The following is a 17,957-nucleotide window of genomic DNA, read 5'->3' as shown; positions in this document are numbered from 1 at the left end:
AATGGGAGGGACTGCACAAAGTGGTGGAAATCAACAAGGCTAAGATTGGATGAGACCTCCAGATCCAGACAAATAAGCAAGTAGTGGCAAATCAAACAGACATTTTGATAGTGGACAAGATGCATAAAACAGCAGTGGCAATAGATGTGGCAGATCTAAGTGATGGAAACATCCACAGGAAGGAATATGAGATGGAAAAAATACCAGGGACTGAAATAAGAAATAGAGAGAATACGGGAAGGTAACACCAAGGTTGTCCCAGTGGTGATAGGGGCACTTGGAGCTGGAGGAGTGGGTCTGACATGACAACATCAGTCTTAGTCCAAAAAAGCGTATTCCTAGGAACAGCAAAAATACAGTGCCGCACTCTCAAACTCCCAGGCCTCTGGCAGAAGGGCCAAGTGTGAGGAAAAGAGTATGAAGATATGACCATATATATATATATATATATATATATATATATATATATATATATATATATTCATACACACACATATATAAAAATCCACAGAGGACTCTTGGTGAGTAACTGCAGTGTACAGTAAAAGATGTAGAAATATTGTTTCTCTGGAAACTCTATCTAAATACACACACACACACTCGCACAAAACATTCTTTTTCATATCACCAGTGAAAAAAATTAATATCACATGTAAAAAAAAATGTAATTATAATATTCCATCAGATATTTGGGCACTAAAAATATGTCTCCTAGCTTCAGCAGGGCACTGTTCTTAATTATTTGACAAGAGGAGGAGGGCATATTGAGGTTATGGATCACAATGCTCAGCCCTTGGTTGTCATGGAAATTGTAAGCATCGTACTACATCGGAATGTCAGTATTTCATGAAACATCATCCAAAAGTGTTCATCATCCAACGCCAATATTTGATAACCCGTAGGCACGCCATGTTCAAAACTATGCAGTAAATGTTTTTTTTCTGCCCATGAATGTGGTCTCATTGGCAGCATGGTGAAGATCTAGACTGTTGAGTAGAACCTGTACTTTAAGAGTCATATGGACAGCAAACATTACATTTTCATTGATTTCATTTGACCTGATTTAACAGAGTCTGTTTCAGGTAAATAATATATTGGCTTCAAAGAACAGAAAGGCATGCAGCAAGCACTTTGAGATGTGCTGAGTAACTGTCTTTTTTAATATGTTCAGTGGAGTCCACAATGCATTGATTTTTCTGACATACATGTCAAGCACCAAATATGCATCCCTCTTCACATAAAAATCTACTGTTTCAAGGAGTGGTTAGAGAAATAAAATGTCCATGTCTTGCTCAATTACTTTTAAAACTGCGAACCGTATCTTATCAAGAACCATATCTTGAGCTATTTTGAAGTAGTACTCAAAGATCCATCTGCAGGGAGTTTTGTTTCTTACTGTCAATTAATTTAGCTGTGTGTAGTATTCATGTTGCATGCTTGTTACAATTGACACTTCAAAAGTTATTCAGATGCTAATACAAAAGCTTTATAACATCACAGTTAAAAAGACAATTGTACTTCATCTTGCATGTAATCACTGAGCATCTTTCAAAATAGTAAAGTAAAGTTAAGAGACTCCCAACACTACAAATCATGTGTTTCCTGTATGGAAAGTTTAAACTACTTTATTCACCCTCCATGGAAAGGGTACTTGTTTGTCTCAACTGCTGGTACAGTATTCTGCTCTTCCAGTTCTGAGTATATTGGAGTGGACAGTAAGAGTTTGCCCTGAAGACCTGGGTATGTAAACACACTGCTGCTGTCATAAGAATACTCAGAGACAGTGTATTTACTCAGACAGCATAGGGCACAAACAAAAAAAAGGATCTGGATTTGGATTTGATGCTCTTGACCTAAAGTGCATATAAAGCCAGCACTGCTGAAGTTTTACTGACAAATGATCTGCATGTCTATATCAGTCTTAAACTACTAAGTATTGGGAATTTGTTTAGAAAGTGAGGCTGCCAATAGTGAAATGGTTGTTTATTATTAAAGAAGCTTTACCAGAAAAACGACATGGTCATTTGCTTCATGACATTTCCTCAATAAATGCTGTTCTGTCCTGTGAATCAGGAAAGCAGCCACATTTAATTACAGCAATCTTGGGAAAACAAATGTTGAAACTTCAGGAATTAGGCAACTGACAACTAGGCCCAGTCAATAGCGGGGAGTCCATTCAGTTCAAGTGGCTCTCAACACCCCTCCCCCTCTCATCACTACTCTATGAATTGAGCTGAGCGTGCTCCATTTAAATAGACCTACAGGCCAAAAGATCAAGTTCCCTTGGGCAGGCTCTGTGTTTCAAAGCCTCCTCCACAACGCTGCCCAGCCCTGCCAGCCTTTTCATTCCCAGTTTTAATCTCCTTGAGTCCTGGTGCTTAACACAGAGCATGGCCCCAGAGGAAGCCTAGAGTTAGGCATAACCCTGAGCATCATCTACTTGTCATGCCCTGAGCTCTCTATGGATGCTTGAGCTGACCAGTGCACATAACAGAGCTGTCCACACCAAGATTACTTTGCAGGACCTTTGGGTTGTAGGAAGACCTGACATTTAAACAGAATGAATGAATTTAAAAAACTGAAGAAATTAATTTTAAAAAGAGTAAATCAGGATGATCCAGCATTGCTCCAAAGAGGAAGCAGTTCTGCCAGTTTTAAATGTATTTTCAGTTTCATAAGCTAATGTGATAAATGAGCTGATAAAGGTCAGCTAGTGCTATTGGCCTGGATCGCAGCGGCACTATGGCTTCTCCCATTCCAGGTATTGGAAGTTATACCCACCATCATCTCGTCTGCATCCATTCTAATGGTTTGTCCACAGTTACCTCCCAATCCTCTCACAGTGCACGCAGCCTGCAGCTTTCAACTCCAATCAGTGCACTTGTGACAGAGATGCTCCTGTCCTATGTACAGCCACCACACGGGGCATGTTCATCACACCATCCAGGCTCTGAAGTCCATGACTCCCACCTTGTCCCTGTCAGTGGCAACCCCCATGTTCCACTCCAGCTCCCCCTGAACCTTGCACCCTCATATGAGGGGTTTACTGTAATGACAAGACATACTGACATACTGACAAGGGGGTGATTGCTAGCAGGGGTGGCAGAGGGGAGTGGAGAGGGCAATCACTCGCTGGAACTTTTGCAGCTGCAGAAAGGCGCAGTGCTAGGGGCGGTGCAAATGGCCAGTGAGGGACAGCATGGACCTTAGCGCACTTGCATTTCTGGTATGCTGCTTCTTCTCTAGCCACTCCATATGAGTCACAAACCCCCGGTGTGTGCCCTCTGCATTACACAGGCAGGAGAATTATTAAAAACTAACACTGGTGAAATGTGAAGCAAGTTCTGTGGTGAAGCAGCAACCCACCTCACAAATAAGGCTGGGACGCATCATCCCAAGGCAGCAGTCTAGGAGAGTACAACTGGTTGTGCTCTCACTAGGAGACAAGAATGACAGGATTCTTGCCTTCCCCATCGATATAAATGATGCACCAGTCGATCTGGGCCTCAGCTACACAGTCAAATCACCAGGGATGAATGAATTCCTGTGTGTTAACCCACATTTTCCTGGCATAGGCATAAATGCCCTGTGTAGGTGTTTATTTAACCCTTTACAAAATAAATGCCTGGCCTCCCAGTCTTAACCTTTTCACACCTGGGTCTTATATTCTGAGAATATAGGACGGTGGATTCAGATGTGTTAGACTGAGGTTGGAAGTAAGTTCTGCACGCTGCCAATCATCCAGCAGCAGGGATGCACAACCCTGCTGTAGCTGCACTGAGCTGCCCAATAATACTGCGCAGCTAATAGGCTGAAATGACATGATGGCAAGCTTATAATATAGAGGAAGATATGTGCTAGCCTTTGTGCATGAAAATGTTGCTAAAACATGTCCACAAACTGTATGGTGTTGACAAGTTGACTGGGCTATGTGTGTAGGTGATTGCACATGGGTCTTGCTGGGGGGTATGCAGAATATCCTCTGCTGGAAGGGGTTCTACTTGCCTGTTCTGTTTGGAGCTGTTGTGGCTTGGAACCGTACAGAGTGGGTGGATCCTATTTGAGTGCCATACAGCTCAGTGCAGCTCCATCACTGCAAGTTCAAGCCTCTGTGTTCAGTCATAGCAGCAGCAGCCAGATGAACATCCAGGGCTACTATATATCAGTTCAAGCAGAATTTATTAACTGATCAGACACCAAATTTAGGCCTTATTGCAGATTATGTATACCATCACTGTCTGTATCCTTTAGATAACACAGTTGTTTATTGGTGCAAAAAGCTACACACTAAAAGTTCTAAGACTCTCTTTTTAAATGGAATGTACAACACATCTCCTCTCACCACAGATAATGGATTCCTGTTGTTTTCATATTCCATATTTCATTGGTTTCTGACTTTGCTGAGGTAGTGCTTACAGTGTCAAGTCCTGCATATCTACACAAAAGCCCCACACACGATGCCATTCGCAAGTGCACTATAGCTTGTTTATTACAGACTTTCTATATGCTTTAGGATCTCCTGGACACAGGGACAAATAACAGGCAGAAGAGCCCCAAGTCTGCAGATTAACTGAATGCCTTTGATGATTACAGTGTTTTAGTTTTTTGTGGAAGAGTGCTTACAACTAAGATCAACATGTAACATTCTGTCAATGTGACATCAATTTAACATAACAAAGGTTATACAGTAATTTTGTATTAACCTTAGAACACTTCACCATCACCTAGTAGCTGTTGCTGAATTTGTGCATAAATCTAGTACACCTCTCTCTTGTAGATTTACTCTGTCAAGCAGATACACTATGGACCTAAAAGATTTCTTTTTTGATGATGTTTGGAATGGAATATTGTTCCAGCTGATTTGTTTCAATCTGTCATTTATTTTAATTCCACAAAACAGGTACTGCCAAATGTGAGTGCCAATTATGAATGTGGAAAGTTTTGTTCAAAATACAATAATAAAAAGTACCTGAGGTCATTTTGGAATATTTCAAGAGGAAATCACAGCATTGTCGTGGCACAGAGCAACATGCTATGTCAAGTGGACAGTGAGCTACAGGAATGTATGATGCTATGGAGATTGAAGGAATATGTCTTATTGTGGACTAAAATGATGCTTCTCATTAATCTGGGACCTTCCTCCAAAACACAAGATCAGCCCCTGCAGAAAAGACAATGAGAAAAAAACAACTATCTCTCATTTTCCACTGTATGTTTTTGGAAATTTGCCATTTTGCCATGACCAGCAGTACACCAAAATAAATTTGGCTAAGTACCCAAACAAAATGAACCCAAATTAATTGTAGAAATGGTTTTGACTGCTATTGACTGGCTCAATGTTGGAATTTTCATTTTGTATGCAGGTTGTGCTTGCTGAATGTACTTTAGGTATGTAATGACAACATGGATGATTATCAGTTGGCAGTCAGTAGTAACATCAGTGAGTCCTGGGTTTGGTAAGGAAATGAGGACACACATTACATGCAGCCATGTTTTCTCCATTCGCTGGAGGCATCATGATCTGATGTAGTGGAACGCCTATAGAGTGTGCTCAGGTGTGACAACAGCTGTGCTTTCCAGCTCAGCCCTCCAACACCCCCCCCCCCCGCCCTTTTCACATAGCCAGCCCCCCTCCCTGGTGTGCAGCTGACGCAGCTGTGTAAAAGATCAGAGAGCACGCCAACGAGCCGCGCTCCTGCATGGCCATAGATAAATAAGGAGACGGCTGTCTAGTGTTGAACAATGAGCTGATGCCCTGCGAATGCACGAGAAAAATCCCTGCTTACTGCTCTGAAATGGCAGAATGGAAATGCAGGGACAAAAAGGGTCACTGCTGAGCTACCTTTTTCTCCAAGGGTGGGACCTGGACGGAACTAAATCCGATCGAGTCTACAGTGGGTCACCCGATGCCAGTGTGGCTTCAGATAAATCAAAACCTGTGGGGTCCAATCACCACACACACACACACACACACACACACACACACACACACACACACACACACACACAGCCTAGAGAAGACTCTGGGTTTCATTAAGTAGCTGCAGTCTTTCTTCCTTGCAGAACTACGTCAATTAACAGGCTTTGCCTTGGAGCCTCATGCAGCCCGCAGTGCCGCGTCCCTCCCTAGGTTGCAGCCCTTTCATTATTAACCATGCCTCTCATGGTAAATAATTACATCTCATTATCAAATCCTGAGAAGGCAGCATGAAGCCGCCTCCTCTATCTCTCCATAACAAGCTGGCCGGGCTCAATGCTGCTTCGGAACGAGGCTATTCCCTAATCCCAGGCCAGGGGTGGAAAGATCTGCCAGTATGCAGCTCCTCGCCCCTCGCTGGGGTCTGTGCTCCTGTTGAATGGCCAAATTTTCTTTTCCGTTCCATAGCATAACATCAGAGTCCCAAGGTCTGCCTTCCCTGCTGCTTTCACAAGAACAAAAGGGAGGCACAAAAACAGTATCATGTATAAGTTATAGCATGATTCATATATAAATCATGGCTAGGCTGTTCCTTTGCATCGAATGGGCTTTTCAGTTAGAAAAAAATCTATCAAGGTAAAAGCACTCACAAAGAAAGTGTGCTTGAATGGCTTTCAACAAAAGAGTTTGCTCATGCTAAGCTGCACCATTTAAATGCCAAATGTGAACATTTCTTATAACCATAACACATAAACTAGATGTTTGGGTCTGTATAAGAAGATATACCATTACAGGGCTACTTGTACTGTATCAACCCCACGACAGTATAAAGCCACGTGCAGCTTCTGGTAATTAGCAAATCATTCCACTTTAATTTTAACATGTAACAATGATCTTCAGGGCTACACATTTATAATATGCAAAGGGTGAGAGCAAGAGGATGTGAGCTGTGATTTGCAGAGATGAGAGGACAGTGTACCTTTGGGAGCAGAAGAGTCTATGCCACAAGCATGATGCTAGCAGGCTGGCTAAATGTGCTCGTTTCACACTTCATTTAACAAGAGGCCCTCTTAAGGGGGCCTCAGTGATCGCAGTGACGTAGGGGATTCCTCAGCATGTGTGAGGATCTTGAAACTCAGAATAGATCCCTCAGAATAGAGCCCATTGTTTCCCACAAGCAGTCTCACTTTAGCATTGATAATTCCACTAGGTTTGTCAGATTTTTTAAAAACCTTTTTAGTTGTTTTTCCTTTATGAATCAGTTGACCGATGAAAGGATGATGTATAAAGTTGCCTTGAAAATGGATCTTAACAGTATCAACCTTATTATTCTTGTACAAATGTTTTAAGGTTCAATTTATAGTTCATCACTGAGCTAGCAAACAGTCATATGTACCTGAATCACTGAGGTTTGACTCTAAAGTAGATGAAAGACCATTTAAAGTGCAGTGAATGATATATTCTCCCATTCCCACACCCTTATCAGCTCTATGAGCAATGGCTATTTATCATCACTGAAGATTTCCAAATATGCCCTTGTTTGTCAAGCATCGATTCAAACATGTGGCACAGTCTAACAAACAGAAATCAGTGGCATGAGGAGAGCTTAAGCCAGCCTCACAAACAAAGCACCTGTTTTACATTCTGGAGCCAGTGCCAATCTGGGCCTAATGAGTTGGCTCAGGCTGGAGGAGCGAACAATACCCTGCAACTATTCCTCTGTGAGCAATGAGACTCTGAAATGAGCCAAGGCAGAGAGTAAACCAGACCATCAAGTCATCCATTTCATTCAGCCCATTCAGCTCCCCATGTGGGAGAGGTCTACTGACACAGAAATGTGGACAAAAAAAAAAGACAAACCAAAACAAAACAATAAAAACATGGTGGTTGTTTGAAGGAGCCAAGCTCAGAGCAGCACTGGATTTGGAACTTGCTCTGGATGGAGAGCTGAGGACAGCAGTAGGTCCACTCTCTCGGCCAGTGCCTGAGCTGTTTGGCCGAACCCTGTGTTGGGCAGATGGTCTTAGCTAGGTGGAAAGCGAGGGAGAATGGCTGGAGTGGTGGGACTGTTCAACTAGAAATGTCCCTTCACAACCCCACCCCACACACATATAAATAATGGTAGCTCCCTAACATAGAGAAATGTAATGTAACAGGCTTTTTGCAGGGTTTATATAAAGTTGCAGCATCAGCAGAACTTCACCTTTGTGTGTGTGTGTGTGTGTGTGTGTGTGTGTGTGTGTGTGTGTGCGCGCACGAGCGCATATGTTGGAGAGAGTGTGTGTGTGAGAGAGTGAGCATGGAGAGAAGATATGGACTTAATAAATCTATGTCCAGTGTTGCCCTGTACCTATCTATAGGGCTCCAATATAAGGAATGTAGTAGTTCTGTATCTATGCTCCATGCAGACTTCGACTATGTACACGCCAAAGAGAGTCATCTGATAACGTGGACAGAAAATCTATATGTGGGAGCTTTAGACACAAGACTAAATTAAATCTAAATTTGGTTTTATGCTTAGTCAGACAGTTCAGATAATTAAGCTGTGATAGTAGAGGAGGTTCCCCCCGTGGCGAAGGTTTTTGATCTTCATTTGCTGACAGCAAACTCTCCAGTGTGCTTGGGGGCAGAAACAGAGCATAAACGTCCTCAGGCCCAAGTTCAACACAACATTCTGACCTATCAATAGCTGGCCCACCATGTTTATAACACTTAAATGTGGTTAATTTTAAAGAACATGTGAAGTGCATGGTTTTTCCAGGCAGTTATAGGCTTGTGAATCCTAAATGATTGTCAAAGAATATTCATAGACATAATAATTACAAATCTAACAGTACCTTACTGCCTGTTCCATCTCAAAATTAATGAAGGCAAAGGAACTCAACAGCCGTCAAATCGGAGCAATTCCAGACACTTCCTCATATTGCTAACCTCCATACATCAAATACTTATGACTGATTAGTAAATAGAGAGGCTTTTTAGCATCTGGCAGCTGTGGAGGTGATGGAGGAAAGTAACTGTACTCAGCAATCAATAATACATGCCAAATGTGTGGACGGTGTATGCATTAAGCATCAGAGCAAGCCAATATCACATCCATGCAGCTCATGTGCTGCCAGAATATATAAATTATACATACAGTGATTCCAGGCAAAATAATCCAGTTAAGTAAAACTGAAATGCCTTATTCTATATGTGGTGAGTGAGTGCATAAAGGGGGTGAAATATAACAAATCTAATTTGCTTTCACCATCTGTTTCATTCTCACCTCTCAGAAGCAGCAGACTGTGATCTAGGAGAAAGAGCAGCCAATCAGAGGGAAAATAAACAGTGTTTATAATTCCAGGTGCTCCAAGAAAACAGCCATTAGAACTAAATGTTAGGGGTTCCTTTTTACTACCCACCCCTCCTCTATAATATGTTATGTAATTAACCTCAAACACATACCTTCCAAAAATTATAAAAATACAAATATAAAGAATGCATTGTAGTTGTAGGATCTGGAGTTGCAGTATCTGACCAGCTATAATAACACCCAGCTCTAGGCTATCAATAGCAGCACTGGCCCAAAGGTCCTTCCCCCTGACACCTACAGTCATTGCTTTAAGCAAAACATTTAAGTCAAGGTTTCTAATAGTTATTGGCCATGACTCAGGGCAGATAAGTGTCTGACATCTATGATACGACATACTGGAAGTGTCAGTGTGACATTATGGAAAGGTTAAAAAGAACACACTTCAATGTCCAGTGTGCTTCCAGCAAGGCTGGCCTCAAGACATCTGCAAAACTGAAATACTTCTTTTAATTCTTATTATCTGGTCTCTTTTTCCTGTTGCTGATGGAGCCCATATGTCATGAACAATAAGTGGGTTTATTTCTTATTTTTGGCACTGGATTGTATTCTACCAGTCATCTTCATCTCTTATTTTGTCTATTTTAAACCTAAGCATAGAAACTACATCTTCAAATGAGTGCTAACACACACGCATACACACACACACACACACACAATTGTGCAACTGTAATCAAGGTTGAACCAACAACACCCAGACCAAAAATCAAGCTCTCAAGACCAAGACCCAGGCCAACTTTAGCTGTCAACTCCCAACCCTTGTCCAAGACCTACACCCTGTAGCTCTGCTGTGTCCATGTCAGAAAGAAGTTCCAATGGAATATTAGCTGTGGAACTTACATCTTAGCTCTGTTTCTTACTATATTGCTGGTATGCTACACATATAATAACAGAGACTTGTGGTTGAATATGTTTGGATGAAAGCAGGAAAAACATTAAGTGAAACTATGGATGAATGGATGGATGATGGATGGATAGATAGATAGATAGATAGATAGATAGATAGATAGATAGATAGATAGATAGATAGATAGATAGATAGATAGATAGATAGATAGATAGATAGATAGATAGATAGATAGATAGATAGATAGATAGATAGAAAATGAATATATACAAATAAATAAACTCTTCTTAAATCATTTTTATTATGCAAGATTCGTCTGTGTATACGTCTCTTAGTTCATTCGTACTACCACTTATAATCGGTCTCCAGTTTCACATTATTCTCCTACTATGCAGTAGTCTAATCTATCGATGAAACCTGGCTTTCTGTTCTGTTCAGTAGGCATATGTGATATGTCTTCTCATTAATATACAAGGGAAATAATGTACAATGTACAAAAGTACGTATTGTTCCAATGCACTTCGAAGTCAGTTACTCGTGTAACAATGTTTTAAATTAGTGTGTGAATTTCAAAGTTGACCCATTTCCTACTCACCGTTCTGTCAGGTCATCTTCGTTCTTTATTGCGTATCGACCGAAACCTCCTGTGTTATCAACTCGAACCAGGCGAAAGCTGATTTATTTTTGGTATCTTGCTAATCAGATGAGGTACGCTGTCTTTCAGTCAAAAAAAAAAACTCCATCACATTGCCAGTAAAAAATGTTTTAAAAATCTTCCACATCAGGATCCTATCTGGACCAAAAAAATCTGTTGCGCTGTCCACCGAAAGTGGTTCTGAAATGATCTTTGCGCGCAAGTACTTTCCATTTCTCCAACACTCTGTATCCATTCATTGATTCATTGCAATGGCATTTTATCTAAAATCTACAATGCGGCGATTGTACCTAAAGCGAACCCGTGAGGATGACCGATGTACTAGTGAGACGCGCACACCCGTGCTGAAATGGGGGCTGCGCTATTCAGCCGATGCAGTGCTTTCAACGCCCACCTGCTCCGTTTGAACATTATCACAACGCAGCAAATGCAAAAAGTAATTTTGTTCAAACACGGTTGTTTGGAAATCACGATGGGGAGATCAAATATTTCAATGGCACACTGATCACATCAATATTCTATAAATGCATGGTCTATTGGAAATTGTAGTTTGTATGAATATGAATATCTAAAATAATCCAAACGAATTGCTGCATTCAATACTTTCAAATAGCCTACAATCCATGGATTTCCTGATTCAAATCCATTTCTATAGTCTCGATTTTACTCACCACGGGTTCTATCAGTCAGCATGAATTTATGATTTATGATGATGCGACTGCTTTGACAGAAAGGTTATCTTACAGCCACAATGCTTTATTTGCTCCGAATAATTTTTGAATGAGGACCTATAGTCCGAGCTGTCTAGATGACAAATTTTCAACTCAAATTCGCTTTGTTTCTATTATCATCACTTGGAAAGGAATTCCATAGGCCACAAAACCACTAAATCGTTTTTTAACTTTGTGAGTTTCAAATGTTTTTATGAACACATAAATATGAGAGCTAGTTGGAATATATATGCCAGATATGAATAAGATCATTCATTCCTATAGTAAGGACCTCCCAAACTAGTTTTTAAATCTCTACGCAAAAGTCAAATAAACGTCTGTTCTCAAATATAGGCGTATTTCAGAGCTCACGAGTAGTAGAGTAGTCTTCTGAGTATTACACATTTAATCATAGTAAAGGGTGATATAATTTAGTGGTTTGGTGACACCTAGTGGTGCATGTACATGTACATTCAGACTGAATGGGGTTAGTGAGTGAAGATCTCATGATGAATCGTCTGGCAAGTTGAGTTCCTTAAAATGGTAATGCCATTGTAAACTGCATCTTATACATTCATTATAAGCCTACCTCACACTTTCTTATAGAAAAGGGGGAAAAGAAGATCTCTGAAAGGTCCATGTAGAATCTATTGCTTGCCTTTACTTATCTCAGCGTATCAGGTGTTGTCCAATCAAATAGTTGGACGTAAATTTAAAAATCACTGCCAATCCCATTGCACCACACCATGAAAAAAAAGACTCCTCAGTACACCCACACGCTCCCTGAATTAAACACCAACACTTTCTGCATTCAACAAGTAAGCTAATCTTCACACAGAAAAGTTTTCAGTGCTCAGTGCATCAGCTGGCCTACCAACTGTTATATTAGCTAAGACCTAAAAAAAAATCATTTATATATAAAATCATTTATATGTGTGCAGTTTTACACTACAGTGTAAATGGGTTTAGTTGTTAATACAATAATTTTGGTATAATGTCTCTGACCCAACTAAAACCTGCAGTCTGTACAGTAGGCTATGTTGCTGTAGGGATTGTCAAAACTCAGTTATTCAATAACCAGTAAGAAATCGTATGATTTATTATAAATCTAAATATGTTGATATTAACTAAACACACAGTCAAAAAATGTTTACCAGTTTCGTTCTTTCTAATTAATCATACATCTCGAGTCACGATGTAACAGACAAGGCAGCCAGTCATAATGGAAAAATACATCATGACGTTTACTGGTTAATTTGTTGCTTTCAGCACAACCGTCTTGGTCATTCTCCACTGGACATCTTCTTACCAGTCATTTCAGTACTGGACTAGATATCCTAAATGTTACTAAATGTTAATTTATAGCCTATATAATGTTTGTATTAGTGAACTGAGGTTAGCACGGTATTATTTGGGTTGTCTGTGAGAAACAGCTAACCTAGCTAGCTTGCTAGCGTTAGTTAACGGTTCTTTGAAATATTTGGCTAGCTAGCTAAGCTAGTTTGCGTAGCCAATTAAGGCGCTAACACCCATCACTGTTAAATCAGTATTAATAATGTCTAATATAAATAGTTTCTATATTCCACAACATTGCATATTAACATGGAGATTAAGGTTTTGTATTTGTGCAACAGGTTGCTGTTCTTTCAGCTGCTAAGTGTCTTGTCTTTCTGCTTCACAGGTGTAATTTTCCTGTGATGAAGTAAGCATACCTGATGTAACCTATATAATGTAAGGTAATGATCAAAAAGAAGAAATACTGTGATTATGCAGTACGTGGGTGTACTTTATTATACAGTATGCCAAAAATACAGTTGTTGGTTTTATAGACATTTTACTGTAATATAAGATAGGGTACTTGCGTAGTGATAGCTGCCAATAAGTAGCCGTTATTTTGACAATAGACCTTAAACTGTGGCGTTAATTCCGAAAGGGGGATTTTCTTGCATAGGTGTATATCACAATGAAATGGTCTTTAATCTTGCAAAGGAGCCACATCTGTATATTTTTTCAGACATACTATTTGAGTTGTTTATAGCACATTTAGAATTTCTCCCATAAACAATATGCCCATGTTTAATATTGGCCACCCAAAAAGCAGCATACTTCATGCTTAAAATAGTAATTGTCATAGATGCTCAGAGAAACCTAAAACCATGGCAAATAAGATCAGTGTCTGGGCAGGTATGTCGCTTGTAAAAATAATAATTAAAAAAAAACTGAAGGGGTTTTAGAACAGTAAATAAATTTAATTCAGCTATTTTTCACAGTAAATTAAGTGAATCCCACAATGTCAGGCTAAAGGCATGCTGTGCCTGATGCTTAATAACAGACTGGTCTTTTGTTTGGCTTACTTATCCACCTTAAGACATTTTACAGAAGTTGTCTGATAGTGATTATTTTTACATTGCTCTCTAGTTTTATGTATGACATTTTTCTATTTATTATTCCAAGATGACCAAAGTACTCAAAGGTCAGGGTATTTGCCAGTTTTCTCTAAATTCACTTCCCACAAAGCATTACACATCAAATGATATATTTTGTATTTCATCCTCACTCTAATATTTTTACGCGAGTGTGAATGCAAACAAACACTCTTGTTCCTGTCCTGAGTGTGCCTCGTCTGATCACCAAATCTCCCCATGAAATGTCTACAGTGACCTTTAAATTCCTCTCAACCACTCAATCAAATCAATCCTCAATTCACTTTCATTGGCTAAGAGGTTAAGCACTCTTATGTGCTGCAACCACTTAAGAGGGCTTAACCGAAACTGCTCTCGGCCCTGCAAGTTGAAGGAAAAGCCACAGTCTGCACTTTAAAATTTTTGCTAAATTTTTTTTTTTTAATGAATGCTTTATAAAAAAAAACCTGAATGCAAGAATAAACAGCCAGATTTGTAAGTAAAGCTAAATTGCTTATGGCATTTACCTGATGCTTTTATCCAAAGCAAATTACAATTATGACTGAGTACAACTGGAGGGTTAAGGGCCTTGCTCAGGAGCCCAACTGTAGCAGCTCTGCAGTGGTGGGGCTTGAACCAGCAACCCTCCAACTACAAGTCAATCACCTTAACCACAGAGCAACCACTGCCCTCTATTAGTGTAATGGTGCCCCCCTCCCAGTAGCCGCCGTCAGACAGTGGTGGCTTTGCATGTGGCTTTGGTTTATGTTTAGTATTAGGTTTTTTTTTTGCCACACTCCACTCAGGTGTTTTGTGTACCTCACCGCACCTCCTGTGTCTTATTATCTTATGTTGCTCCTTATGACTTTGTCAATCATTGATGTTACTTTGGCTTTCTTTTGTCATGTTAGTGCACTTTCAAACTCTTCAGTTGGAGATCTGCATTTGTTTCACTTTTCTCCAGCGTGTTTTCTTAGCTTGTGACAGTTTTTATTTATATTTTATTCATATATACCCATGCAAAAATACTTATAATAAGGCTTATAAAAGGTCATCTATGGGAGTTAAAATATAAATTTTAAAAAATTGTTTTATGTTAACTTTAAGAATGCAAGAAATAGTATTTGGTAAGTAGGCAATACAGTTGGCATAAAACATTCAATCCTTATCTATGCTGTTGAGTTAGTGTAAGGGAACAGCCCAGCACAAAAGGTCATCAGATTACAAAGGCCACCACTTTGAAAGTGCTCTATAAACATGCAGGATGCAAGCAGTTGGCAGAAAAACCTAGCCTAGAGCCTGAAGATTTGAGCTATGACAGCTTCCACTACAGAAAAAGCCTATTTTAGTCTTTTAGTGAAAATGTTATAAACAGCACCAAACAAAATTCATCAAACAGTAAGAAAAGCATGCACCTTTTTTTCTCATTTTATGAATACATGATTATACAAAAAATCAGCTTGAAGGTTTATAGTGATAAGGAAAGTAAATGGACTGGAGATGCCACATGGTTTTGTGAGGATGTGCAGAGCAGCATTTTTGCTCTGCTGTCTTGCAACAGTCCTGAAAAATAGACTTCAATCCTACTTTTGCGCATTATTACGTGTTGCTCTGAAAATACCATGTGCTAGGTGCTCTGTATCATTAGGCACGAAGGCTTCTATTTTTTACCTCTATCACATTATAAGCAATGCTGCAAACATTATGCGCTGTGATTGCAAGGATTAAGATGGTTTCAAGTGGAAGATCGGCTTGACCTTTCCTTTAACCTGTGCATGGAACTAATTCATCATTTTGAACATCAATTATGTTTCTATGTTTCTATAAACATGGGCCTAGAGTTTCAAATCTTCAAATTTTTATTCAGTGGCAATATCTTAGAAGCCTCTACCTCATATCATATTAGTTAGTAGAAAACCAACATAAAACGTGTGCTGAATAACTGGTGGATTGCAAAACTATCTAAAGAAAGATTACATTTGTAAATTGCCTGTTCAGTATGAGAGCAATAGACATACAGACAGATTGAGCAAGAGTGCATATGCCTTATTTAAAATCAGGTTACTAACTGGATATGAGATTTTCATACAAAGGTGACGGATTTTTAGCACAAACTGCAATCCATGTCTTTGAAAGTTCACTATATTACATTACATTTGCTCACCCCAATATTTTTGAGGGTCATAATGTTGCTGCTGTAATATATACACATCTTATATGAAGAGCCCTCTTGTGGGCATATTTTACAGAAATTATGCTTCACTGTTTAGTAAGTACAAAGTAATTTCCCTCTTATTGTTGCATATGATCTACATCTTCTTTGGAGAAATGAAAATGCTTCATAAAGTTAAATGGTAGGTAATTTTAATACATGTAAAAATCCTTTTGTAATGTAGTTTTGTTCCTGGTTCAATGATGCATATTAATGACTAAAAGACTATAAAATGTTAAAGTTAACACAGAAAATGTTAAATGTGTTACATTTAATACTAAAAACATGAAAGAACTGATGATGGATATTAAGTGGCTCAGAGTAGTTCTCAGTTGAAACCCAGTGAAACTATATTTAATTCTATACTAAGGTACACAAACACACACACACATTGTCACGTCATGGCCCCGCCCCCTCCTCAAACGTCTTGGTGTGCGTGTGTTCGTCCGTGTTGCCACGCCCTCTCATGTCATCCACCTATTTTGCATTATGTGTAATCGTCTTTAGTGTATATACGTCTGTGTGAGGTGTGCATAGCGTGTGTCGCAATAAAACGTATGTTTCAATGTGCCCCTTCTCCGCATCCTGTTTGCCTCGTCGCGTCACAGAAATATCAACCCAAGAAGGATGCTTGGGAAGGGCAAGAAGAAGGGGAGCTAACGCACTTCCCCAGCCCGTGCAGGGAAGCCCCCGGTGTTTAGAGGTCCCCTCCTGCTTTCCGCAATAGGGGAGCGTGGTCTTGGTGCGGAAGTGAGGGAGTCAGACGGGGCTAAGTCCGACTACTAGGACTGGTACAACGATTTCCAGTCCTGGGAGTCGGACAACGTTGACTCCTGTTATAACACGGAGAGACCATCACTCCCCCTGGCCTCGCTCTATGGGTCCCCCGGAGACCATCCGGACTACGAGGACCGGTACTCGGAAATGGAATCCGCTGGGTCGTGCATGGACCTTACTGAGGTCTACGCAGAATACGGAGAGCGAGGGGAGTGCAGTGACGTCACGGTGGAGTCGGACAGGGGGTCCGATTGAGAGGAGGACCCAGCGATGGAGGTGGAGGAGTTAAAACAGGAGGATCATCTCTCTAAACGACACCGTAATCTCCGAGGAGGAGGAGCCTCCAGCTCCGAAGACTCTGCCCAGGGCGCGCCGCTCTGGGGCAAGCAAACAGACCCGGGCGTCTGGCCGAGAGGCAGCGTCGGCGGAGGAGGAACCTCCTCTCCCTAAGACGAGGAGCAACAGAGCGCATGCGCCCACGCCTAAGCCTCGGGAAGGCAAAAAGGCAGCGGCACCGGGACCTGCTCCGCCACTAGGCAACCCAACCGGTGGGCATCCCGACGCGCATGCGCCAGGGTCCGGATATCCTCCGACCAGCGAGCGGGCGAGGGACACTCCTCCCCAGGCTGGTTGGCCTCCGACCCATCTGACAATCGGAGGACTGGCTGGGGTTTGTGTCGTTTGTACCTGTCACCGTGTTTCCCCGTTACCATAAATGTGCCTTTGTTCTCTCTATCGGTCCCCGTCAGCGTGCATTCCTGTGTCTTGTTTAGTCCCGGTGTTCCTTTCCCGCCCTCTCCTCGAACGTCTTGGTGTGTGCGCGCGTCCGTGTTGTCACGCCCTCTGGTGTCGTCCACCTGTTTTGCATTATGTGTAATCGTCTTTAGTGTATATACGCCTCCTGTGTCGTAGTGTGTTTGAGGTTTGCACAGCGTATGTGCTGTGATGTCTGTGTGTAGCATTAAAACGTAAGTTTGAACGTGCACCTTCCCCGCGTCCTGTTTGCCTCGGGGGGTGGCTACTGCACTTCCCGTTTTCACTGAAAAATATCTATTTTGTTATTCTTTCAGAAGTGGATAAACAAA

At 40.8% G+C, this 17,957-nt stretch overlaps 1 protein-coding gene across 4 annotated transcripts in view; it reads right to left on the bottom strand.

Annotated features, from left to right (window-relative positions):
* The window catches only part of grm4 (glutamate receptor, metabotropic 4), a 95,190-nt gene extending 84,037 nt beyond the window's left edge, over window positions 1–11,153 (bottom strand). For 3 of the 4 annotated variants that reach the window (XM_027023130.3, XM_027023132.3, XM_081717426.1), the window contains exon 1: window positions 10,712–11,153. The gene's annotated coding sequence lies outside the window, so the exon portion shown is untranslated. Of the gene's footprint in view, window positions 1–9,185; window positions 9,210–10,711 lie in introns of all 4 variants that reach the window. The other variant, XM_027023131.3, reaches the window with a different exon arrangement.
* Between the last annotated feature and the right edge of the window lie 6,804 nt (window positions 11,154–17,957).

This window comes from Electrophorus electricus, chromosome 7 (genome assembly GCF_041902795.1).
Source record: "Electrophorus electricus isolate QZ-2024a chromosome 7, ASM4190279v1, whole genome shotgun sequence".
In the NCBI taxonomy this organism is placed as follows: domain Eukaryota; kingdom Metazoa; phylum Chordata; class Actinopteri; order Gymnotiformes; family Gymnotidae; genus Electrophorus; species Electrophorus electricus.
This window is presented reverse-complemented; position numbering and strand designations above follow the sequence as displayed.